The 26,691-nt window shown below is 43.5% G+C and overlaps 1 protein-coding gene across 10 annotated transcripts in view; it reads right to left on the bottom strand.

Moving 5' to 3' along the window:
• C1QTNF7 (C1q and TNF related 7) overlaps nt 1-26,691 on the bottom strand; it is a 127,702-nt gene that overhangs the window by 76,072 nt on the left and 24,939 nt on the right. Inside the window, exon 1 of one of the 10 annotated variants that reach the window (XM_086404770.1) lies at nt 3,466-3,866. The exons of 7 other annotated variants lie outside the window; for them this stretch is intronic. The gene's annotated coding sequence lies outside the window, so the exon portion shown is untranslated. Of the gene's footprint in view, nt 1-3,465; nt 3,867-26,691 lie in introns of those variants that run through there. 2 more of the 10 variants (XM_086404775.1, XM_086404765.1) reach the window with 2 other exon arrangements.

The raw sequence follows: 26,691 nt of genomic DNA on the forward strand, positions 1-26,691 counted from the left end.
CAGAAGCCCCGTAGGTTTCCTCCAGCTCTGCAGTTCATAGGTCATGAAGCCCAGACCTAACAAGTTTCAGTGACTTGTGTAGTGTCACATGGTGAGTTAGTGGCCTAACCACGGCTTTGGTGTTTTCCTTATGATTCCAGACTATGCTAACTACCACTTCCGCAGTGAGGCAATGCCTGACCACCTTAGGTGAAGAAATACCCCCATTTCTGCCCTTGCTAGTCACTCTGTCTCATGATCAGATTTTATTTTTTTCATAGCACTTTTCAGTTTCCCAAATTACATTATGATTTGTCATTCTGTTGTCTCCTCGTCTAAAGATATGGAGGCATAGGCTTAGGCTCTTGTTTACTGTTCTATCTACAATAATACTTGGCACATAGTAAGTGCTCAATAGGAGATCCAACCAGTCCATCCTAAAGGACATCAGTCCTGGGTGTTCATTGGAAGGACTGATGCTGAAGCTGAAACTCCAATACTTTGGCCACCTGATGAGAAGAGCTGACTCATTTGAAAAGACCCTGATGCTGGGAAAGATTGAGGGCAGGAGGAGAAGGGGACGACAGAGGATGAGATGGTTGGATGGCATCACCGACTCAATGGACAGTGGACTCTGGGAGTTGGTGATGGACAGGGAGGCCTGGCGTGCTGCGGTTCATGGGGTCACAAAGAGTCGGACATGACTGAGTGACTGAGCTGAACTGAACTGAACTGAAATGCTCAATAAATATTTGTGGCTTGAATGGACCACAATGGAGAGGAAAGGAACCCCTGGTCACTGAGCACCTACTATGCTGGGTTCTATGCTGAGATGTTTATGTCTGTTGTACACTCTTGAGAGGATACACACCAGCGAGTCTTGGCATTAGAAAGTGGTGAAGCCAGAATACAAAGCCAGGGATATGTCGCTCCACACCCTGAAGTTTGCCATCACCAGAAATCATTTTCAATGTTCAGTGGTTCCTGTTCTCCCATGCCCTGTGCGGCCTCTTTCTGAGGCCTCTGAAGCGCGCAGACTGGGTTATGACACCCCTCTGTTGTTGGCTTGTGTCTTTCTGCGCTGCCTTAGTCTCCAGAGGAATCGATCTGATGATACTTTATTCAGCACAGTAAACATTCTATGTTGCTGGTTCTCTGTGTAAAGCTGATTGAATCATTTTCTCATATTATGGACACAGCTCATGCTACTCGAATATGGTGGTGAATTCCACCAAGTGGTACTGACTTGTACTGACAAAAAGCCTCCAAAGGGAAAGAAATGTATCTTCTGCTAATCATCGGAGACTGATGCAATCAGAGGGGCTGATGACAAGCAGTTCAGATGGTCACGGCTTAGAAGGTGACGTGTGCCAAGAGATGAGGAAAACACTGGGACAGAAACAAGACAGTAAATAACTCTGAAATAACATTGCTTCTGACCACAGGGTAATCCATAAATTTGAATGGGGAAAAGAGCTCTCGTGTCCTTAACAGAACTTTTCACCTTCTTCAGGTGAAGTTTGTATGGGATGTGGTGATCCATTTTTGTCCAGTTTACAAAACATGTTGAGGACAGCAACTGAGATTTGATGCACATCCAAACCCTCCGAAGAACTATTAACACAGGGACCCGGGACCTGCTTTAGTTAATAGGACCTGCTTTAGTTAATACTAACTAAAGGGCCTATTAGTTAACAGAGAGGGCCTTCTAGAGGATAACCATCACCATCCTTCACTGGGCTTCCCTGGTGGCTCAGCTGGTAAAGAATCTGCCTGCAATGCAGGAGACCTGGGTTCGATCCCTGGGTTGGGAAGATCCCCTGGAAAAGGGATCTATCTACCCCAGTATCCTTGCCTGTAGAATCCCATGGACAGAGGAGCCTGGCGGGCTACAATCCATGGGGTCACAAAGATCTGGACACAACTGAGCGACTGAACAACAACAGAACAGTGGCTTATGTATGACAGATGAAAACATGACTTCCGTTAAGTCTCAAGCTTCACATGAACGCTGCTAATTAATTAATCAGTTAGGGTTAGTCGCTCAGTCATGCCCGACTCTTTGCAACCCCATGGACCATTGCCTGCCAGGTTTTTCTGTCAATGGAATTTTCCAAGCAAGAATATGGGGGTGGGTTGCCATTCCCTTCTCCAGGGGATCTTCCTTTGATCCAGGTGTAAAACTTGGGTTTCCCACTGTCATTACCTTTATTTTATGGACAGGACATCGAGGCACAGAGGAGTTAGATAACTGACACTGGGTCACACAGAGGCTAACTGGGGACAAGTTGCCAAGTGCTCTGGTTCCAAACACACCGCTTTTCACCAGAGCCACCTGCTCCACAGACCACGAGACACATGGCAAGCAGCGTGCCAAACGCAGGGCAAAGGCTCAGTACATGGTTCCCCATATTTGAAGAATTTCCTTTCACATTCCAAGCGTGCAGCCTTCCATCTCACGACTCCCTGCACCACATGTGTTCCCGAAGCCATGGGGTTCTTGATGAGGGACCCTGGAAAAGGACACGAGGTCCCGGAGAAAGCCGGGGGGACTCATGGCACAGAAGTCCATCAGAACAGAGCTATTTCTTTTAAAAGAACTACATGCTGGCAATGACTTCCCAGATCTTAACCACAGTCTGATTGAAAATACTCGTAAAAGACACACGCTCTAGGGCCATGTGTTATTTATGAAACTACGTGATCCATTCATGCAAATACCATTTATACAAACCCATAGTTTTACCAACACCATCTAGATATTTACATTCGTATATTGCAATGAATGTATTATCTCCCCTACAGCCGCGTGCAGGGACAGGCACATTTATTTAATAAAATAAATAATAATGCATTTAATATTAATTTTAGTAATAAAAGTAAATACACAAATAAAAGTAAATAAATCAGTACCCTTAGCCCAAGATAAACTGAGGGGGGTATCGGCTCAGTGGTAGAGCATTTGACTGCAAACATAAATTGAGCTCACAGTTTATACGGCCACAAGGCAATCTCCACAGGAGAAGAAGAACGCTAATGTTTCCTTTCTCCTGTACTCGAAAGCCTACAACACAAAGGGAACACCTTTCACTCGAATTATTTAGGCTCAGAGGCAGTGACAATTCTGTGTTCCTGGGGAGGCAATGGAGCCCCTTCCATTCGTTCCACAAGTGCACACATGCATCTCACACTCCTCTTGTTTGTGGATCTATAACCATGAGGGAGGGTGTCTACCCAGTCAGGGCTTTTTGCAAAATAAACCCAGCAAAGCCGGTTCTGACGACTTTTGCTTACTTTCTTCTGTTCCGCAGGAGCAGCCCTCAGAGGAGATGTGTCATTGAGTAAGTCTGGGTCAGTAAACACCCCCTCACCCTCAGAGTAGAGCAGAGAAAGAGGAATACCCGCGCGAGCCAAAAAAGACTCATCTCTGGGAGAAAAAAGCCTACAGTTGTTCATTTCAATCTCAAGAGCGGACGCTGTACTTACATCCCTTGCAAGACCTTCCGGCAGCCGGTGTCTTTGAACTCTACTGCACACAGATGTGGAACTTTCCCGTGAAATCCTCTTCCCGTTGGCAGTGAGGAGGACGCATAGCTCTTTGGGGCTTTAGATTGATAAGTAATTTCCTGGTTTATTTCCAAAGCATCTTCCCAGACTTTGAGCAGAGGCAGAGGGGGAGAGAGACCAGCCAGCCCCACACAATGTGGAGATGCCGCGGCCTACACAGACCTCCCAATGGTTTGACTGAGCCTGAAAGAAGGGTTTGTGAACCTCACAAACAAAAACAAATCTCCTCCTCTCTCCGTTGGCTCATTCCCCGAATCGCACTTGAGAAATAGCACAGAGTCTGGACGATATTTGCTCTACAATGCAAAATTCAAGTGAAACGGTGTCTCATGTTTCTTGCTGGGGAAAAACCAGGGGCACCTTTGACAGGTCTTCAGGGCGGGTGGTGACTGTTTTCTCACGAACCTCTTTAGAGATTGCTCTTGGAGACCAGGCCACCCAGCCCTTTCAGTTTACAGAGGCAGGAGATCAAGTCGAGGGGTAACAAGTCTAAACTAGGACCACACAGGTGGTGAGGGGATGGATTGGAACCAAAGGACTTCCTGGTGGTCAAACCAGAGCTCTGTCCCCTGTTTGGAGGTGAAGACAGACACAAAGGTTTGAAATCTGGCTCTTGATGTTTACTATGAGACTCCATGGACTGTAGCCCACCAGACTCCTCTGACTACGGAATCCTCCAGGCAAGAATATTGGAGTGATTAGCGATTCACTTCTCCAGGGGATCTTCCCAACACAGGGATCAAACCTGGGTCTCCCACATTGCAGGCAGATTCTTTACCTTCAAAGCCACCATGGAGACTGGAGAATCTGTCTGGAGAATTCCATGGACAGGGGAGCCTGGCAGGCTACAGTCCACAGGGTCTTGAAGAGTCAGACACCACTGAATGACCAGCGTTTTCACATTTTTTCACTTTCTTGATGTTTAGCACACGTCACTGGATACTTCTGTCCTTAGTTCTTCTGTGTCTCAGTTTTCCCAGCTATAAAATGGGGATCCTAATAACAGCTCTCCCTGCTTGGTCATATGTTGGTCTGGCGAAAAGTTTTGTTCAGGTTTTTCTATAACATCTTACAGAAAAATCTGAATGAACCTTTTGGTCAACCCAGTAGTATGGTGATCACTGTGAATAAGCTTCATCAAGGAAGAAAGCAATTACACTATATGATGGATTTTTGCCAACCTGGCTCACATTACATGCTTCTCTTCTTGTGATGCTCATGTTCCACCAAAATTACTTTTTGTGCTAGAAGAAGTCATCGAGTGACTTGGAGGGAGGAGAATATAGGTTGGAAAATGGGATGGAGCATGGAGAAAACTTTTGATTCAGAAAATCAGGTCAAGATCAGACGACAAGGTGGAGCAAAGTTTAACTTTTGCCGTGGACACGACACTGGTTCTGAAATCAGAAAAGCAGGGCCTGGCCACTGCCTATACACTTGCCAGCCAGGGGTGGTGGTGGTGGTGGTTTAGTTGCTAAGTTATGTCTGACCCTTTACGACCACATGGATTGTAGCCTGCCAGGCTCCTCTGTCCATGGAATTTCCCAGGAAAGAATACTGGGAATGGATTGCCATTTCCTTCTTGGGGGGATCTTCTCAACCCAGGGATCCAACCCACACATCCTGCTTGGTAGGCAGATTCTTTACCACCAAGCCACCCTGGAAGCCATATTAGCCGATGGAACCTCATTTAAATATTCCAAACCATAGTTCCATCCCTGAGGACAGGATACCTCTCTGCCGTGCTCACCTCTGTAGGCTGTGGTGAGATTCAAATGAGGTCCTCACTGAGCTGCTACATGTCAGCCTGTGCAGGCTTTGAAATTGGAAAGCAGTGTTTGCCAGCGTCCAACACAGCACTTTACAGAGAACACCTTGACAATGGTGTGGTCCTGCAGTCACGTCCCATTCATCTGTGGGATCAGTTCACACTTCTTAGTGCCTGGGATCCCAGGTCCTTGACTTTTTGTTTTTCTCCTTTTAAGGAGCATATTTCTCCTTTCCCCCCATCGTCCCATCTCTTGATGCTTGTTTCTCCATGCTGGCCACTACTTGTTTCCTTAGAGTCTAAGTGTCTTTCCATTTCACATGCAACAGTAAGAATAAAAACAAGGAGAAAACATTTCTGCTCAACCACATAGGAAAGCATCATCTGTAATCTTGACCCAGATTAGGTCTTTATTTTGGAAGTCATCATATCCAAATACCAAATGAATTGAGGCTTCCCTTGTGGCTCAGCTGGTAAAGAATCTGCTTGCAATGCGGGAGACCTGGGTTTGATCCCTGGATTTGGAAGATCCCCTGGAGACAGGAAAGGCTACCCACTCCAGTATTCTGGCCTGGAGAATTCCATGAACATACAGTCATGGGGTTGAAAAGAGTAGGACACGACTGAGTGACCTTCACTTTCATGTTTACCTTTGAAAATGCTCAAGCCTGAAGCCAGCTCAAGTTTAATGGCTACACTCACTTCTTTTGCCCTTTCATAAATCCATTCGTTGGATGTCATTGCAGTTATGATTTGCACTTGATGATCTGTTAAGAGCAAGTTTCTAATGGAGACTTGTTTTAGTTGGCTTTGGCTGCCATAACAAAATTTCATAGGCTAGTGGCTTCAACAACAGAATTTAAAACTATTTTCTTTATTAATTTATTTTTGGCTCCACGGGGTTTTCGTTGCTGTGTGCTGGCTTTCTCTAGCTGTGACAAGCATGGCCTGCTTTCTAGTTGCAATGCATGGGCTTCTCGTTGGGGTGGCTTCTCTTGTTACAGAGCCTGGGCTTTGACTGTACTGGCTTCAGCAGCTGTGGTGCTCAAGCTTAGTTGCTCCGAGGCATTTGGGATCTTTCCAGTTTAGGGATCGAACCTGTGTCCCCTGCACTGGCAGGTGGACTCTTAACTCTGGACTACACAGGAAGTCCAGCAACTGACAATATCAATAGACAATTGACATTCCAGCTCAAGAGGCTGGAGACTTGAGATCAAGGTGCCTGCGTGGTCAGGTTCTCATGGGAACCCAACCGTAGTTGAAGATGGCTGCCTCTTCCTGTGTCTGCTCACAAAGGAGAAACCTTTCTCTCTCTTTCTCTTTTATAAGGCCATGGTACTTTTGGATCAGCCCCCCTATCCAGCTCTTATGACCTCATTTAACCTTAATTACCCCCTAAAGACCTATCTTTAGATACACCAGATACAGCCACATTGGAGGTTAGGGCTTCAGTGTGTAAATTGCAAGGCAGGGGGTATATTCAGTGCATATGGAACCTGGAGAAAGTGAGAGAAGAGAGCGAACGTTTAATGAATCCTTACTGGTGAGAAATGAAATATTTCAAGAAATAAAATATTTCCTGCCATATCAGTAAACAAGGATGTCACCATCATCAGAGGGAGCTGGTGAGCCCTGAGGGAACTCAGGATGCCAAGATACAGGATACTGGCCCCAGATAACTGAGGTGAATATCCAAGGAATGATTTCAGTGAGTCCAGACTCCTGCATCTTTCCATACATAGAAAAGCACTAAATTCTTTAACTTGACATATCTGGTTTCAGATTAATCAAAGGTATCTTTGGATGTTTCCAACTATTTACTCTTTGTTGCAAAACTCTTATATGTCCTAACTCCTCCCCTCACCTCCTCAGAGCAGTTTCTCAGAGCTGTCTGAAACAGTGTCTCCTGGGCTTCAGTTTTCATTTTGTCCCACATAAAGCTTAACTTGCAACTCTCACATTGTACAAGTTTTTTCAGCACTGGATACAGTGTCCTGCTTATTTCTATTCTCAGTCAACCCTCACAACTATGTCAGAGCACCTTTTCCAAGGTCACAAAGCTAAGAAGCTGGCCGTGTCCAAGTGTGAACTCTGGTAACCAAAGCCCTGCTCTTTCCATGACACATTCTGCCTCCATCTCCTTTTCTCTCCTTGATTCAGAGCCATGAACCTCCATTTCTCCTTCTTGCTAGTTCCCAGCTCAGTTGCCTAGAAAGATGACATTGCCACCCACAGCACTCTTTGAAGGACAACAGTGGAGAGGCAGCTCTGAGGATTCCCTTGGGGTCCCCATGGAGTTTAGACTGACAGCTCTTGAAAGCCTGCCCAGAAGGTTCTCGCTCTTTCTTCTCAGCCTCCTTTATGTTGATACTGGCTGCACCAGGTCTTAGTTGGTGGATGCAGGATCCAGTTCCCTGACCAGGGATTGAACCTGTCCTCTGCACTGAGAGTGCAGAGGCTTAAATACTGGACCACCAGGGAAGTCCCTAGACTGATACATTTTTTCCTCATCATTTCAAAGTCAACTTGTGTTCCTCCCTCAAGGACGCTTTCTTTGACTTGCCCTTCACCTGCCTTCAGTTCAGTTCGGTTCAGTTGCTCAGTCGTGTCCGACTCTTTGCGACCCCATGAATCGCAGCACACCAGGCCTCCCTGTCCATCACCAACTCCCAGAGTTCACTCAGACTCACGTCCATTGAGTCAGTGATGCCATCCAGCCATCTCATCCTCTGTCGTCCCCTTCTCCTCCTGCCCCCAATCCCTCCCAGCATCAGAGTTTTTTCCAATGAGTCAACTCTTCGCATGAGGTGGCCAAAGTACTGGAGTTTCAGCTTTAGCATTATTCCTTCCAAAGAAATCCCAGGGCTGATCTCCTTCAGAATGGACTGCTTGGATCTCCTTGCAGTCCAAGGGACTCTCAAGAGTCTTCTCCAACACCACAGTTCAAAAGCATCAGTTCTTCAGCACTCAGCTTTCTTCACAGTTCAACTCTCACATCCATACATGACCACTGGAAAAACCATAGCCTTGACTAGATGGACCTTTGTTGGCAAAGTAATGTCTCTGCTTTTCAATATGCTATCTAGGTTGGTCATAACTTTTCTTCCAAGGAGTAAGCGTCTTTTAATTTCATGGCTGCGGTCACCGTCCGCAGTGATTTTGGAGCCCAAAAAATAAAGTCTGCCTTAGCTCTCCCTTACTCTCTCTTATATATTATCCTAAATTTCCCTTTCATGGTTTTTTTCCTTTTGTAAAACTTCATAAATGTTGCTTCATAGATGTAGTAGTTCTAAGATAATCTGAAGTTTGTCTTTGTACTGGTCTGTAAAGTCCCTGAGAGCAGCAAGGTTTTGCCCCCTGAAATATCTGTGGCCATCAGAACACTGACATGAAGACCTACAGGGGAGGAAAAGGTGACTCATGGAAAGTTAATGGTAGAAATAAGCTACCAGATTCATTTACAATTGTGTGACGGGCATAAATATGCCTGAGAGAGAGCTCCTTCTAACTGGGACCTTTATTAAGTCCTCTGCCTACCACCAACTTTATTCTTCTCCTTTTTATTTTGCATGGGGATGCTAGATTTGGCTGACCAAGGATTAAGTCCTTAGAGCAGGGACAGGCGGCTGAGGAACAGATCTTGGTGTGCTGGTCAACTCTGGAATTTCCCAAGGGCAGCACGTCTGGGGATGCCTGTTTATATCTTATCAGACTCAGTCTCTTTCAGGAAAAGGAGGAAGCAATATCTTGGTGGAACAGAGTATGAAGAGGCACAGGGCCCCCCAGGAGAAATTTGTAACAGCTAAAGAAGCCATATATACCAAGACATGAAAAGATGGTGCTTTTTCTTTAGAGAACTACGAAATGCACACTTTTACTGGTGAGTTGCATGGAAATGTGATAATGCAAATGAAGGAGTTAGATGAATATTCAGTGTTTTCATTTTATCTATTTCTATTTCAGCATGGTTTGGTGGGTGAATAAAAGCGTTCATGTGGAATTGTTTTATAAACTGGAAAAATCCTATGAAAACTTGCTTACTATAAATTCTTTTGGGTGAAGATACCTTAGAAGAGATACCAAGAAACTATGCTGGGAACTTGAATTATTTATGAATTTATTTTATTTATAAACTGAAAATTTTGTCTAATTTCCTTTTTCTAATCCCCTTTGCAAAGACTAGATTGTAAATCTATGGATCTGTGGTATCTGTTATTATAAATATCAGTGGTCTGGGATGCGTGCTTTCAGCTTGGCATCATCTACCCCTGGACCTCTCTACTCATACAGCAGCGTGGCTTCTTAGCAATCCTGCCCTTCTGGGTTTCCAGCACAACAGCATGTTCTTTCTCCAAGCTGGTTCCACAGCCCCCTTGCAAAAAAATGTTTTTTATTTAGAAATAATTATACACAAATCAGTGTATGTACTATAACTAACATACTATGTAATAATCAATGTTATGATAAATAACTAATGTAAAGCAATCATTTACAATGATGATTTTAATTCAGAGGAAGTTAGGGAAAAAGCTGCATAAAAACCCAAATAAAACAAACACTAGCCTCCCTCAATAGGGACATCTTGCATGCATATGTGCTCAATTGCTGAGTCATGTCTTAACCTTTGCAACCTTGTAGCCCACCAGGTTCCTCTGTCCATGGGGATTCTCCGGCAAGAATACTGGAGTGGGTTGCCATGCCCTCTTCCAGGGGATCTTCCAAACCTAGGGATTGAACCTGCAGCTCCTGCATCTCCTGCATTGCAGGTGGATTCTTTACCCACTAAGCCACGTGGGAAGCCCAAGGACGTCATACATCACTGTAATAGGATATCACAACTGGAAATTGGCATCAGTGCAATATTCACCAGACTACAGAACATTTTCAGAGCATAGTTTTTCTCATGGATTCGTTTCCATATTGCATGAAAGTGAAAGTGGAGTCGCTCAGTTGTGTCCGACTCTTTGTGACCCCATGGACTGTAGCCTGCCAGGCTCCCCGTCCATGGGATTTTCCAGGCAAGAATACTGGAGTGGTTTGCCATTTCCTTCTCTAGGAGATCTTCCCAACCCAGGGATTGAACCTGGGTCTCCCGAGTTGTAGGCAGATGCTTTACCGTTTGAGCCACCAGTGAAATTTGACCCTACATATATATTCTCTACAGTCTTCCAGTGATTGTTTAAGACTTGAGTTTCTCATCCTAAATTCCTACCTGGAGTGATTTTTCCCAGTTGGTTGTGATTGGTTTGATGGATAGTTTTCTGGTGTTATTTCATATTTAAAGCCTTGTGGTTAAGTTTTATTTCTTACATTCCATTATGTTTATTCATTTAGTCAACTAAAATGTTGTTCCTTGGAGTACCACCTCACACTGGTCAGAATGGCCATAATTAAAAAGTCTACAAATAACAAACACTGGATAGGGTGTGGGAAAACGCAATGCTCCTACGCTGTTGGTGGGAATGCACATTGGTGCAGCCACTGTGGAAAACTGTATAGAGGTCCTCAGAAAACTAAAAATATGGTCTAGCAACCCCACTTCTTGCATGTGTCCATACAAAACTATAAATCTAAAAGATACATGCACCCTTATATTCATAGCATCTCTGTTCACTATGTATATATATATATGTGAAACTGAACCACTTTACTATACACCAGAAATTAATATATTTTTAATTGATTAATTTTTTAATTGGAGGATAATTGCTGTACAATGTAGTGTTTGTTTCATTTTATAACAATGTGAGTCAGTTATATACATATAATTATATCCCCTCCCTCTTGAACCTCCCTCCTGCCCCACCATTTCACCCCTCTAGGTCATCACAGAGCACCAGGCTGGGCTCCCTGTAACACAACCTTGCAAAGTAACCATACTCCAGAAAAAGGTATTGCTCAATGGTAGTTTTTACTGCCTGTTTTTCTATCCATTGTCTTTGCCCAGTAATTGTCACATTACGTCATTTACTGCAATGCATTTTTAGCTCCTAAATAGCTGAGAAAAGAAGAGAAGTGAAAGGCAAAGGAGAAAAGAATGGATAGGCCCATCTGAATGCAGAGTTCAAAGAATAGCAAGGAGAGATAAGAAAGCCTTCTTAAGTGGACGCTGCTGTGCACGAGCCCTAATGAACTGCATTGGCTACATCATCTTATTCTAACTAATTTAAAAAGTAAAATTGTAGGAAAATGTTTTGTAAATAAATGGTACGAGTGGTACTACATAATGACAACAATTGTGAAAGTGATGTGAAGCCTGTTATCTGGAAAACCCAAATGTAGTGGAAGTCCCAAGGCTATGATCCTGATCTGTAGGTGGAAGCCCTGTCACAAGGGACCATTTGGATTTGCTTCCAAAATTGGAGTTAATTCTTTAGAACCTCAGCACTTTAATAAGGGCAACAAAACTCTCATTCCTTGCCAAAGTTTAATTGAGAAGGCTCTGTTTTCCCCAATGATAGCTCTCCTTCAAAGACTAGACTGCTTTCTTCCTAAGCTTACTTTTAAGATTTTGATTGAAGACATTCAAATGCAGGCCTGGCTTCAAAGCATATTTTGTAACCAAGAAGGATTTCCTGTTTTACATTGCTTAATTAATGATAATATTGATTTGAAAGAAGAAAGAGTTTCCAAATCTCAGCAATTTCCATTAGTGGTAGATGTAACCCCTGTGTAAACAGATAAACCAAATTGTCCCTTGAAAGAATTCAATCTCAAGCTCCTTATTTCACAAGCGTCACCCTCTGCTTTGCTTTGCTTCCCCCACCCCTGGTTTTTTCATTCTTCACATCCAGCATCCTGACCATGCTGTCTAAGCCAGTCCACGGTAAGTGCACATGCACTTCTTGTCCTAATCAACAGTGAAGTTTCCACTTAGTGGATTAACCACAATAAATGTATTTACTGAGGCTGGCGTGTTTCAGTCAAACAACACAGCAGCTCCTTTGACGATCAGAAGCAAAATCTAAATCACATGTTATTTGAAAGGTGACTATATTGCCAAACAAGAAAGGAAAAGAAAAAGCAGAAAATAAGAGATAGGAGGGAGGAAGATCAGAAAGAAGGAAGATGGGAAAAAGGAAAGAAAGAAAGGGAAGAGGAAAGGGGGAAAGAAAAGCACTAAAAGAAAATGAAGAAAGCAGAAGGGGAAGGCAAAGAAAAGGGGGCAGATCCTGTAACTTTAAATAAAATTTAAAGTTGCATTTTTCCATGGGACTATCTACCTACAGTTTCGATGGTTTTGGATGTACCACGCACATCATTCTTCTATTGATGCAAGAAACTAATAAACTGACCTAACAGGGCTTCCCTGGTGGCTCAGACGGTAAAGAATTTGCCTACAGTGCAGGAGACCATCTGCAATTCAGGAGACCATCTGCAATTCAGGAGACCATCTGTAATGCAGGAGACTCAGGTTCGAGCCCTGGGTCAGGAAGATCCCCTGGAGGAGGGCATGGCAACTCACTCCAGTATTCTTGCTTGGAAAATTCCATGGACAGGGGAACCTGGTGGGCTACAGTCCATGGAGTTCCAAAGAGTTGAGCACGACTGAGTGAGTGAGCATGCACGCATGCAGGCCGTATTCCACTGTGTAGTACCAACAAGACCTCAACTGCAGCTAAGATTTATACTTTACAAGTGCCATCTTGGAGCAGGGTGACCAGCTGTGCAGGTTTTCCTGGGACTATAGAGATTCCCCAGATGTGGGATTTTCTGTTTTAAACCAAGCATAGTCTAGATGAACTGAGATGTTTTGCCTGGGCCTGAGGAATTTTCCAGGGTGTGAAATTTAGAGTGTTAATACCAAGAAAGTCCTGGGCAAATTGAGAAAAGTTGGTCACTTTGTCTTGTGTCTCTGACTATAGTGTAGGAAACTCTCCAGTTAATTTTAGCACGTCTTCTGCTTGCCAGCGTCTGTACTAAGTGCTGTACAAACTTTCTTCCCCTGCCTGCCTAGCACTCCAGTGTTCTTTGGGAACTGCTTCCCTATCTTCTGTGGCTCTAATAGGCTTCGTGTATGGGTCCCTTTGCTCCTGTCATCTCTCTGGAAGTGAGAAAGTCAACCAAGCTGGACCAAGCCTAGTAGTTGGCACCAGACACAATGGAAATGTTGATTAGTTGAGGGTCAAACACGTCACACAAGAAAGACAACCTTTGGGAGAGAACAGTTCTTTTTGCTTCTGGTGAAGACTATCTTTGGTCATCCTGCCCATCATGTATGACAAAGTCAACAGATGTGAAGGAAGTGGAGCAGCAGAAAGAATGGGGATACAGAGCATCCTTTGATGCTTTGATGAGCATCCTCTGAGGCCCTGGATCCTGCCATGCCTGAAGCTGACACCATTCCTAGATTGTCCAATTTTATGAGCTAAGTCCATTCTGAAGGAGATCAGCCCTGGGATTTCTTTGGAAGGAATGATGCTGAAGCTGAAACTCCAGTACTTTGGCCACCTCATGCAAAGAGCTGACTCATTGGAAAAGACTCTGATGCTGGGAGGGATTGGGGGCAGGAGGAGAAGGGGACGACAGAAGATGAGATGGCTGGATGGCATCACTGACTCGATGGACATGATTCTGCGTGAACTTTCGGAGTTGGTGATGGACAGGGAGGCCTGGCGTGCTGCGATTCATGGAGTTGCAAAGAGTCAGACATGACTGAGCGACTGAACTGAACTGAATTGAATGCATTCTCTCCTCTTTTAAAGACATTCTAGCTTTATTGATGTATAATTGACCAATAAAATCAAAAGACATTTACAGTGTACACTTTGGTGATTTGATATATATTTCCTTTTCAAAAGCTAGTCTGAGTCGGCTGCCTGTAGCATATAACAGTAGAGTTGTGACTCATAAACTTACAGGGACTTAGTCTTCTATTCTGGACTCGGTCTTGTGACATAGGTATAGGATGAACCATATGAGATCATGAATATTTGACTTCTCTTGACTTCAAATATGGCAAATTCACTTGGTTCAATTTAAGTATTTTCATTTTGAAGATAAGGAAAAAACTAAGTGGTGGTAAGTAGTATGCCTCCTGTTGCATATTTATTCTATAGCAGACCTGGAATCAAATCCAAGTCTGTTTGATTCTAAGTACATGAATACATTTCCAGTTGTTTATGCTGCCAGACAAAAAGAAATCTCTTGAGAGCTGCCCTTTGCTACCTAACAAATGCCTTGAAAAGACGCTGTGTTATGACTCATACCCCGTGCGTATGAAGCTGTATGTGGTGCCAAACACCTACTTGCTGCGTCCCAAATTCGTTTCACTGAATGTATTGTAAAGAGAGGACAGATACCTAAATGTATCAAGAAAGATAGAAATCCCATACTACACTGGTGTGACTTTACATTCTGATATGGATAAAGCTCCAGGAGACCACATATCAGATTTCCAAATTTACTCCAGCTTTGGTTTTCACTGACAATCAAGAGACACAATTTTTGACAAAGGAAAAATTCTTTACCCATTCTACAGAGGTTGCTTAATTGCTTCCCATAATGCAAACCTAACGCATTTGTCATGCATTCGTCAGTGAGATAAGCATTCTGGTTATTTTCTTTTATTGTAGGCACCCTATGTGTTTGCCTGCTGATACAACAGAATGATGCTTGCCCGGAAAATGTTTCTTTCCATCGTGGTGTTCTGCATGCTCTAAAAACCTCCAAGTAGGATTTGGAGAAGCTCCTGTGTCACTTTTTAGCATTTACTATATGTGAGGTTATCACAATTCAGGATTGTCTGTTATTTTTAACAAATTCTAGAAAACAAACCTTGTTAGAGCATGGATGCTATTCTATAGTACCTGTCTTTGACATTATCTGCTGATCATCTTTTTTGCAAGAATTTTCCTCCCTCACTACCTGCTTCTTCCCAGGTGGCACTAGTGGTAAAGAATCCGCCTGCCAACACAAGAGATGCAAGTGATGCGGGTTGGATTCCTGGGCCAGGAAGATCCCCTGGAGGAGGGACTGCCCATCCACTCCAATATTTTTGCCTGGAAAATTCCATTGACTGAGGAACCGAGCAGGTTACAGTCCATGGGGCCGCAAAGAGTCAGACACGACTGAGTGACGGTATGCACTCCCTGGCTGTGAGCTGCAGTCATCAGCTACTGCAACTATAATGCTGAAGCATGGTAAGCAACCTCAAAGCAAGCCTTTCTTTTTTCTCATCACGGCAGGTTTGAAACGCCCAAGCTCACGCAGCTGGCAAACGATGAAGCTGAGATTCACTTGTTTAACAGATAACATTGAACTCCTACTAAGTGCCAATCAGAAGATGCTGATTAAAAATCCAACCAAAGGCTATTTATGTCTTAGCTGATGAAGTTACAAGTGAAAACAATATCATGACAGCTCTGGAGAGAAAATTCAAAAGAGAGACTATATCAAGCAGGAAAAGATCTGACGTGATCCAATAAAGTCAGCAGTGTTGTGTTTGCCAGAAGCTGGGGATATGGACACACTGGCCAGAGCAGCAGCCCGAGTTAGATCATAGCAAGAACAATTAGGCAATGCAAATATTAAAGCACTCCAAGAGAAAGCTGGTACTACGTTTCTAATTTCATTTGCCAAAGAGGGCAAAGAGAAGGGGAATGTTTGAAATCATTTTTGGGTGTCTTTTCTGAGCCAGGCATTGTCACATGAGAAAAATTCACATGGAGATCTTCTGAGGAAAAGGCATGTCATTTCACACTTTACACCTCTCTGGATATCATTTTCTTTAGGTCTAATGCAAGAATAACGTTCTTTCTTAGCATTGTGTTGTTGTTCAGTTGCTACATCGTGTCTGACTCTTTGTGACCCCGTGGACTGCAGCACACCAGGCTTTCCTGTCTTTCACTATCTCCTGGAGTTTGCTCAAATTCATGTGCATTGAGTCAGTGATGCTACGCAACCATCCCATCCTGTGGCCCCCTTCTCCTCTTGCCTTCAGTCTTTCCCAGCATCAGGGTCTTTTCCAGTGAGCTGGCTCTCGGCATCAGGTGGCCAGAGTATTGGAGCCTCAACATCAGAGTTGTCTTAGTTTGTGTCTAACATGCTGCAGATCTCCAATCAATGGTCGTCCTCCTGGCAAACTCTTAGTTGATTCCCAGTGTCGATTTCGCTATTCACTTTTACTAACGGAGGCCTTGTCTGTTTGGGGCAGGCAATGGCGCCCAGTAATACCCATCTTCCCAGACTCCTGTGACCAGGGAAGGTCATGTGACCCACCCAGCAGGAACAATGATGCATAAGCAGGGGTTGATGGAAGAGGTTGCCAGGAAACCTCCTAAAGGAGAAAGACAGCTGGTGCCACCTGTTCAGATTTCGCTCTTTGCATTTTGCCTTCACGCAGAAGGCAGTCATGACATGGATGTAGACTTGACATTTTGTGATTGTGATAAAGAGTTCCATTGGCCAAGATGGAAGAGCAGAAAGGCAGTAGGACCTGGGTCTCTGACGACCTTGGGAAGCCATTGTACCAACCTTTGACTGCATAACTCCAAACTCACTTCTGTTTAAAAGAGGAGAACCATAAGCAATCCACTGTTGAGTCAGGTCACTGAAGCTGCATTTCTGCTACGTGAAATCAAACATTTTCTAATGGCCCAGCTTTTCTGCCCCTCCTCGTCCTGTTCTGAATATGGACAACCTTCACATTTGTGTATCGTACTTCATGGTTGCAAAAGATGTGGCCTCTCTTTGAACAAACTTTCTGGAATAGCTCATTTTTCTTTCTAGATGAGGCATTATTTGGCTGCCAGTATAACAGAATTATGCTTGAAAGAAAACAGCGATTAAACACGTCTTTTAAAACCAGCCATCCAATACACAATTACGATACCCTACAAAAACAGCTCCAACCTGACTAAATGACTGTGCTGAGCTTGGTTTTTCCAACCATGGCAACATTAGAGAAAACAGGAAAAAAATCAGAATTTAAAATAAAATAGGACATCCAATGGAACTGATATAAGCCAAGAATTCATGAGGCTTCTTTTGAGACTTGCACTACTATAACTTCAGCAGTGAAATTTGCTAGAATAAAACCAAAGACTTTCAGGGCAGAGAATCCAGGTTCAAATCCCCACTGAGTCACTTACCAGCTGTAGAATTTGATAGAAGCCTTTCGCTTGTGGCTCAGCTAGTAAAGAATCCGCCTGCAATGTGGGCAGATTGGGAAGATCCTGGGTTGGGAAGATCCCCTGGAGAAGGGAAAGGCTACCACTCCAGTATTCTGGCCTGGAGAATTCCATCGACTGTATAGTTCATGGGGTCACAAAGAGTCGGACACGGCTGAGCGACTGTCACATTCACTTTTCTCCGCTTAGGGTTTAGTTTTCTGCATGGCAAAATTGTGATGATAATAATGATGACAACAGCAACAACAAAAATACCTCCATAAAGAATTGATATAAAAGAAAGGGGAAATATGTGAAAGGATCTGTATGTACTAAAATATGACGCAAACTTTCATTGCTACTGAGAGGTGAAAAGATGTATTAAGTGTGGAATAGCACCAAAATTGTCTAGCTGCCTTCTGGCATGGATGCAAGGTCTAGAGGTGTGAAGCTGAGATGCTGAAGGATGTATGGAGTGTAGATTCTCTGTTGAATGTGAGCAGTGCAGGTAGGTCTTTCATGGTTATAATTAAATTTTTCTTGCAAACATAGGCATCAATTATTAATGTCAGTAGGGAAAGGAAGGGAGAAAACGATCATCTTTGAGCACTTATTATGGCACTTTGGTGGGGCTTCCCTGATGGCTCAAGCTATAAGGAATCTGGCTGCCAATGCAGGAGACACAGGAGACTTGGGTTCGATCCCTGGGTTGGAAAGATTTCCTGGAGGAGGAAATGGTAATCCACTCCAGTATTCTTTTTTTAAAAAATTAATTTATTTTAATTGTAAGTTAACTACTTTACAATATTGTGGTGTTTTTTGCCACACATTGACATGAATCAGCCATGGGTGTATGTGTATCCCCCATCCTGAACCTCCCTCCCACCTCCCTTCCCATTCCATCCCTCAGGGTCATCCCAGCGCACCAGCCCTGAGTGCCCTGTCTCAGGCATCGAACCTGGACTGGCGATCTATTTGGCATATGGTAATATACATGTTTCAATGCTATTCTCTCAAATCATTCCACCCTCACCCTCTCCCACAGAGTCCAAAAGTCTGTTCTTTATATCTGTGTCTCTTTTGCTGTCTTGCATATAGGGTCATCGTTACCATCTTTCTAAATTCTATATATATGTGTTAATATACTTTATTGGTGTTTTTCTTTCTGATTTACTTCACTCTGTATAATAGGCTCCAGTTTCATCCACCTTATTAGAACTGATTCAAATGTATTCTTTTTAATAGCTGAGTAATACTCCATTGTGTATATGTACCACAGCTTTCTTATCCATTTATCTGCTGATGGACATCTAGGTTGCTTCCATGTCCTGGCTATTATAAACAGTGCTGTGATGAACATTGGGGTACCTGTGTCTCTTTCAATTTTGGTTTCCTCAGTGTGTATGTCCAGCAGTGGGATTGCTGGGTCGTATGGCAGTTCTATTTCCAGTTTTTTAAGGAATCTCCACACTGTTCTCCATAGTGGCTGTACTAGTTTACATTCCCACCAACAGTGTAAGAAGGTTCCCTTTTTTCCACACCCTCTCCAGCATTTATTGTTTGACTTTTTGATAGCAGCCATTCTGACAGGCGTGAGACGGTACCTCATAGTGGTTTTGATTTGCATTTCTCTGATAATGAAGGATGTTGAGCATCTTTTCATGTGTTTGTTAGCCATCTGCATGTCTTCTTTGGAGAAATGTCTGTTTAGTTCCTTGGCCCTTTTTTTGATTGGGTCATTTATTTTTCTGGTATTGAGCTGCATGCGCTGCTTGTATATTTTTGGGATTAATTTTTTGTCAGTTGCTTCATTTGCTATTATTTTCTCCCATTCTGAAGGCTGTCTTTTCACCTTCTAGTTTCTTTTGTTGTGCAAAAGCTTTTAAGTTTAATTAGGTCCCATTTGTTTATTTTTGCTTTTATTTCCATTACTCGGGGAAGTGGGTCATAGAGGATCCTGCTGTGCTTTCTGTCAGAGCCACTCCAGTGTTCTCGTGTGGAGAATCGCATGGGCAGTGGAGCCTGGTCGGCCGTGGTCCATGGTGTTGCAGAGTCGACATGACTAAAGTGGTTGAGCGCACAGCGACACACACACACCGGCCTCTGGTATTTTACAAATATGATCTCCTATAATTAACTGGAGATGTGAAGCTGCATCTACAAATCCTCCGAGGACAGAGTTTTATTTTTAATTAATTTTCATTGGCATATAGTTACTTTACAAGGCTGTTAGTTTCTGCTTTACAGTGAAGTGAATTAGTTATGCATAGATCCCCTTTGTTTTAGATTTCCTTCCCATTTAGGTCACTGCAGAGCACTGACTAGAGTTCCGTGTGCTGCAGGCTAGGTTCTCCTTAGTACAGAGCTTTCACATTCACAAAAATGGAGTTCTCCTGGATGCAAAGTTGGTGGGATAGCTTGACTAAGACACAAGGTTCAGGGATGTGGACACAGGTAAGGAGGTCTGGGTCTGGACCAGGCTTAGGTGAAATGTCTGGGATCTGAAGTTAGCTTATTAGTCACTCATGGAAAGATGAGCACCTCCTTAACCTTGGATTAAGCCCTGCTCATCTGGAGGAAAAGAAGGGAAAAGAATTTCTAGCCATAGAGACCTGTTCCATCAACTTTCCATACACCTCTAGGTAATAATGGGTACAAACATTTGCTGGGTGGCTGGCACTGTGCTGAATACTTTAAATTATTAAGTCACTTATCTCTTCAACAACCCTGTGAGGTGGGTATGATGATTATCCCCATTTTTCAGATGAGAAAACTGAGGAACAGAGAGGTTAAATGACTTGCCCCAATCACCCAGTTGGATTGGAATCAAGGCAGCCTGACTCTGGGGGCCCTGCCTTTCATGATGATGTTATTTTACCTCTTCAGGAGAGAAATAAAGTAGAACATATGTCAGACAGCTGTGCCGTGGATCTTGAGGCCTCTGCTCCTTCAGTCAGTTCAGTTCAGTCCCTCAGTCGTGTCCGACTTTTTGCGACCACATGAATCACATTACTCCAGGCCTCCCTGTCCATCACCAACTCCCGGAGTTCACTCAAACTCATGTCCATCGAGTCGGTGATGCCATCCAACCATCTCATCCTCTGTCGTCCCCTTCTCCTCCTGCCCCCAATCCCTCCTAGAATCAGGGTCTTTTCCAATGAGTCAACTCTTCACATGAGGTGGCCAAAGTATTGGAGTTTCAGCTTTAGCATCAGTCCTTCCAATGAACACCCAGGACTGATCTCCTTTAGGATGGACTGGTTGGATTTCCTTGCAGTCCAAGGGACTCTCAAGAGTCTTCTCCAACACTGGTGCACTGGGATGACCCAGAGGGATGGTATGGGGAGGGAGGTGGGAGGGGGGTTCAGGATGGGGAACACGTGTACACCCGTGGCAGATTCATGTTGATGTATGGCAAAATCAATACAATATTGTAAGTAATTAGCCTCCAATTAAAATAAATAAATTTATATTAAAAAAAAGCATCAATTCTTCAGCGCTCAGCTTTCTTCACAATCCAACTTTCACATCCATACATGACTATTGGAAAAACCATAGCCTTGACTAGACGGACCTTTGTTGGCAAAGTAATGTCTCTGCTTTTCAATATGCTGTCTAGGTGGGTCATAACTTTCCTTCCAAGGAGTACTGCTACTGCTACTGCTAAGTCGCTTCAGTCGTGTCCGACTCTGTGCGACCCCATAGACGGCAGCCCACCAGGCTCCCCCGTCCCTGGGATTCTCCAGGCAAGAACGCTGAAGTGGGTTGCCATTTCCTTCTCCAATGCATGAAAGTGAAAAGTGAAAGGGAAGTCACTCAGTTGTGTCTGACTCTTCGTGACCCCATGGACTGCAGCCTACCAGGCTCCTCCGTCCATGGGATTTTCCAGGCAAGAGTGCTGGAGTGGGGTGCCATTGCCTTCTCCAAAGGAGTAAGCGTCTTTTAATTTCATGGCTGCAATCACCATCTGCAGTGATTTTAGAGCCCAGAAAAATAAAGTCTGACACTGTTTCCACTGTTTCCCCATCTATTTCCCATGAAGGGATGGGACCAGAAGCAAAAAGTTCGTGTGTTTTCTTGGTGAAATAAAGGCTGAAGATTGCTCAGCAATCCTTTCAGCATTTCAGTGAATTAAAATGTAACCCACAACACACATACAGCAAAGTTTCTCTTTATTCTAATGGGAGATTTAGGGATTTGAGAAGGCATCTGGAATTTATTTATGCTATTTGGGTTTTGAAATTCAATACTAACTTCTTATAATCAAAAGAGACAAAGAAGTCAGAGTGGGCCAGATCAGTGAAATGTGGCACACAGGACATAGGCTTGAGAGCTAGACTTCAGTGTCTGGGTGAAATATGGCTCCACATACCGTGGACCTTTAAAAGGAAAAAGTCCACGTTTTAAAGATCATTTTAACTCTCTGTATATATGTCAATGGAATGGACTGTATGTTAGGGCTTTCTTTCTCTTCCAGATAACACTGTAGATGCTCAAGTATTAATAATTCACTTGCCAATGCTGAGACTGAATATGGCACCAAAATAATCAGAAAAATATCGCATTGACTATCTCAGTTTTTCATTCTGATCCAGAGGATCAGAGGATCCAGAGGATCAGCAGTGTGGGTTTCAGAGTCAGGCAGCCAGGATTGGTTTTGCCAGTAGTAAAATATTTGGGTAATCTCGTCAAAGACAGAAAGCTCAAGTGTTAGTCGCTCAGTAATATCTGACTCTTTGAGCCCCCGTGGACTGTAGGCTGCCCAGCTCCTCTGTCCATGAGGATTCTCCAGGCAAGAATACTGGCATGAGTAGCCTTTTTGTTCTCCAAGGGATCTTCTTGACCCATTGATCAAACCCAGGTCTCTTTGCAGGCAGATTCTTTACCATCTGAGCCATCAGGGAAGCCCCGTCTCCCCAGACCGGTTGGGGAGACGGGGAATAGAGGATATCTCAAAACAGAAGGTATAAGGTGGAAAGCAGGGATAAAAATTGGACATAATTTAAGTGGTTCATTATAGTCAATGTGGAAAGTATCAATACTTGTAAGGCCAGGTAGTTTATGGAAACTGAGAGATAAGATCATAAGAAGTCTTATGTCCCAAGCCAGATGTTTGGACCTTTTTCTGAAAGTAACAGGGAACTACCCAGGTGTTGTTTTAATTGCAGTCTTTTGGAACAATGAACAGAATTGTTTTTCCGTATTATGAATGTAATAAAATAGTGTAGGAAGAAATGAAGAAAGGAAATACTTTGAATTTTGAGAGCTTTTACTAAATTCCTGGGAATGTTTTCCTTTCTTATAGATGGATGTTTTAATAACATGTAACCAGATTATAACCACTCTTTTACAATCTTTTGTATTACAATTATATAAATACCTATGTAAGTCAATGTAGATTTATTCATATTGTCATTTTAATGGTTGTATGGATATGCCATAATTTCTTTAATATTGTTCTATTCTTGGCTGTTTCCATATATTGGGATAATAAAGATTCCTGTAATGAACATCTTTTCATAACTAAGTTTTACCTTATTTAAAAATTTTGTGTGTGTGTGTATTTTTGATCCTGCTGCATGGCTTGTGGGATTTTAGTTCGTTGATCAGGGATTGAACCTGCCCCTTAGCAATGAAAGTGCAGAGTCCTAACTACTGGACTGCAGGGAATCCCCTATAACTAAATTTTAGCACATGTCCATAATAATTTCCTTAGACTCCCAAGGTGGCTCAGTGGTAAAGAACCTGCCTGCCAGTGCAGGAGATGCGAGAGACCTGGGTACAATCTCTGGGTTAGGAAGATTCCCTGGAGTAGGAAATGGCAACCCATCCCAGTATTCTTTCCTGAAAAATCCCATGGACAGAGGAGCCTGGTGGGCTACAGTCCATGAGGTTGCAAAAGGGTCAACCTCAACTTCGTGATTGAACATATACATTTCCTTAGTATAATTTCCTTAGTATAAATTTCAAGACGTGGAATAGTGTGCTTATTTTGAAAAGTTTCACATAGACTGCCATGGTACTCATCAGTGAAGCTGTGTAAAGTAACAACTTTAACAGCAGAGTTTAGGCTACTCATTTCACTCTAGAGCCTAAGCAGGACATGGCAGTTGATTTCTGATAGATTAGACACACTGTTCAAAGAAAACAACAGAGAGGATGAAACTGGAGTAACTGGGAGAAATGGGGATGCCAACAGGGGGAAAGTGCATCTTGAAAGGGAACTGGTTGTATCTTCAGATGGTTGAGACACCACCGTGTAGAAGGAGGCTTGGCTCCATTCTATGTAGTTCTCAAGGACAGAACTAGTTAGTAAAAGTGAAACTGTGAGTTGCTCAGTCGTGTCTGATTCTTTGTGACCCCATGAACTGTAGCCCGCCAGCCTCCTCTGTCCATAGAATTCTCCAGGCAAGGATACTGGAGTGGGTTGCCATTTACTTCTCCAGGGGATATTCCCGAGCCAGGTATCAAACCTGGGTCTCCTGCATTGCAGGTAGATTCTTTACCTTCTGAGCCACCAGAACTAGGATCGATTTGTAGAAGTTCCAGGGAGAGAGTCTGCCTTAATAGGAAGAAGTTTTTTTCAAAACCAATTTCATGCGAAAATAAACTAGGGGCTGATGTAGTATCTTGCTAAGATGTCACAGGGATAATTTCATTTGGTGTCTGTGTCCTTTCAAGGAAAACAACAACAAAAACCAATTCTACAATGCAAACATTGTATCTTTTATAATCTCCATGATGTCCTCCAGGCTAGTTAGTACTCATAGGTCTTAAAAACAAATTGAGTTGTTAGAAATTGACCAGAGTCTTGCCAGGCTGAGTTTAAATGCAAATGGAAAGTGTGTGAATAACTTTTAGATATAGTCAATACTCATTATCTATGAATTCCTCATTTGCAAATTCACTTACTTGCTGATATTTGTTTGCAACCCTCAAATCAATACCCAGAGTGCTTTCCTGGTCATTTTCGGACACGCACAAAACTGCAAAATATCTGAGTCACCTGACATGCGTGTTCCCTGCTGAGGTCAGCTCTCACACTGTAAACGAGTGTGTGTGTTACAGTCTGTGTGCTGCCGCGCTCTTTGGTTTTTGTTGGTGATTTTGCTGTTTAAAATAGCCCCCAAGCAGAGGAGCGCGGTCTGGTGGCTCCTGAATGCAGGAAGGCTGTGATATGCCTTACGGGGAAAACATGTGTGTTAGGTAACCATCTTTCAGGCATGAGTTACAGCTCTGTGGCTGTGCACCCAGTGCTAATGATTCAACAATATGTACCAAATAAATTGTCTTTAAACAGAAACACATGTCACACCGGGGTATGTGTAGGTCAATTGCTGAAAATGCTATGACCAGAGGCTTGCAAGAACCTAACTCTGTTTTTTCCCCGAGGAGCAATGTACTTGCTAATTCAGTCTTTGGAATGACCTGAAATAAACACAGCTACTGTGAACAGCAAGAATTGACTATACCGTGTTCACAAAAGACTGACAGACTGCTTTTGTTCATAGAACCCAGCTCTCAGATGCCTGGTCACCCACTTCAGCCCCAAAGCCCTGATGATTCAGAGGAGAGCTGGCTGTCCAAGTGGAATACCTGAGGCTTTTCAGAGGGTCCAGACCACCCTCTGGTGGTCTGCCAGACCTTGATGAAGGAGGCCAAACCCAACCAGGTCAGGCCTCAGCGACAGCCCAAGTCTAGTGACATTGCTCTTTACTGTGATGGAGGGCTTTGACGTGGCATAGTGGTAAAGAATCCGCCTGCCAATGCAGGAGATGCAAGAGATGTGGGTTTGATCCCTGGGTCGAGAAGAGTCCCTGGAGAAGAGAATGGCAACCCTCTCCAGTATTCCTGCCTAGAGAATCCCATGGACAGAGGAGCCTGACAGGCAGAAGTCCATGGGGTTGCAAAGAGTTGGACAGTTAGATACTCTCTGTCCTCCAGTAGTCACGACCTATGTTTTCCTCATATTTTATCCCCCTTAACACAGAGCACGGTTTCGAGTGACGTGAAAATCTTTCTGGATGGGGAGCAGAGTGAACCTTAATGGAGCCTTAAAAATAACTCCTGTGAAAAGACCAAAACTTTAATTTGAAAAGATGCATGCCCCCCGATGTTCATAGCAGCACTATCTACAGTAGCTAAGACACGAAGCAACCTAAGTGTCCATCAACAGATGAATGGATAAAGAAGATAGGACACATATACAAAATGGAGTACTACCCAGCCATAACAAAGCAGGAAATAATGCTGCTTGCAGCAACATGGATGCACCTTGAGATTATCATGTTAAGTGAATGTCCGACAAAGGAAGGCAAATATCATATACCGTTACTTATTTGTGGAATCTAAAAAAAATGATATGAATGGATTTATTTACAGAACAGAAACAGACTCACAGACGGAGGAAACAAACTTATGATTACCAAAGGGAAAAGGGGTGAAGGATAAGTTAGGAAGGATAAATTAGGAGTTTAGGATTAACAGATACATGCTACTATGTATAAAACAGATAAACAACAAGGACCTGCTCTATGGAACAGGGGACTATATTCAATATCTTGTGGTAGCCTGTGATGGAAAAGAATCTGAAAAAGAACACTGAATCGCTTTGCTATACCCCCGAAACTAACACAACATTGTAAATCAGCTATGATGCTGCTAAGTCGCTTCAGTCGTGTCGGACTCTGCGACCCCATAGACAGCAGCCCACCAGGCTCCCCCGTCCCTGGGATTCTCCAGGCAAGAACACTGGAGTGGGTTGCCGTTTCCTTCTCCAATGCATGAAAGTGAAAAGTGAAAGTGAAGTCGCTCAGTCGTGTCTGACTCCTAGCGACCCCATGGGCCACTGGAGTGGGTGCCATTGCCTTCTCCAAATCAGCTATACTTCAGTTACTAAAAATAACTGTGTTCACTTGTTGAACATTAAAGAGATCGAGAGCTGGATGACGGGCTTTGGTGAAAGCCTTGCTGCCAACCTCTCACCCACTAGACCTCCCTGCGGACCTGTAACTAAAGGGTTAATGTCTGGCACAGCAAGGGGCTTCCGTACCCAGCTCCAACCTGCTGACTGCGGAGCCCTGTGCACCATCTCAGTTAATCTCCACCGCTGCTTTCTGCATTGCCCTTCTTATCCACGTTTCTTTGATGAGAAAAGTAAGATTTAGAGAAGGTGCGAAAGGTGTCTAAACACACAACTAGCACGTGGCAGAGCTGGGATTTGCGCTTAACCGTTTGCAATCAGCTGATCCATGTCTGCAAACTGGC

This window comes from Bos grunniens, chromosome 6 (assembly GCF_055505025.1).
Source record: "Bos grunniens cultivar Pamir isolate PY7600 chromosome 6, Bosgru_T2T1.0, whole genome shotgun sequence".
Taxonomy (NCBI): Eukaryota; Metazoa; Chordata; class Mammalia; order Artiodactyla; family Bovidae; genus Bos; species Bos grunniens.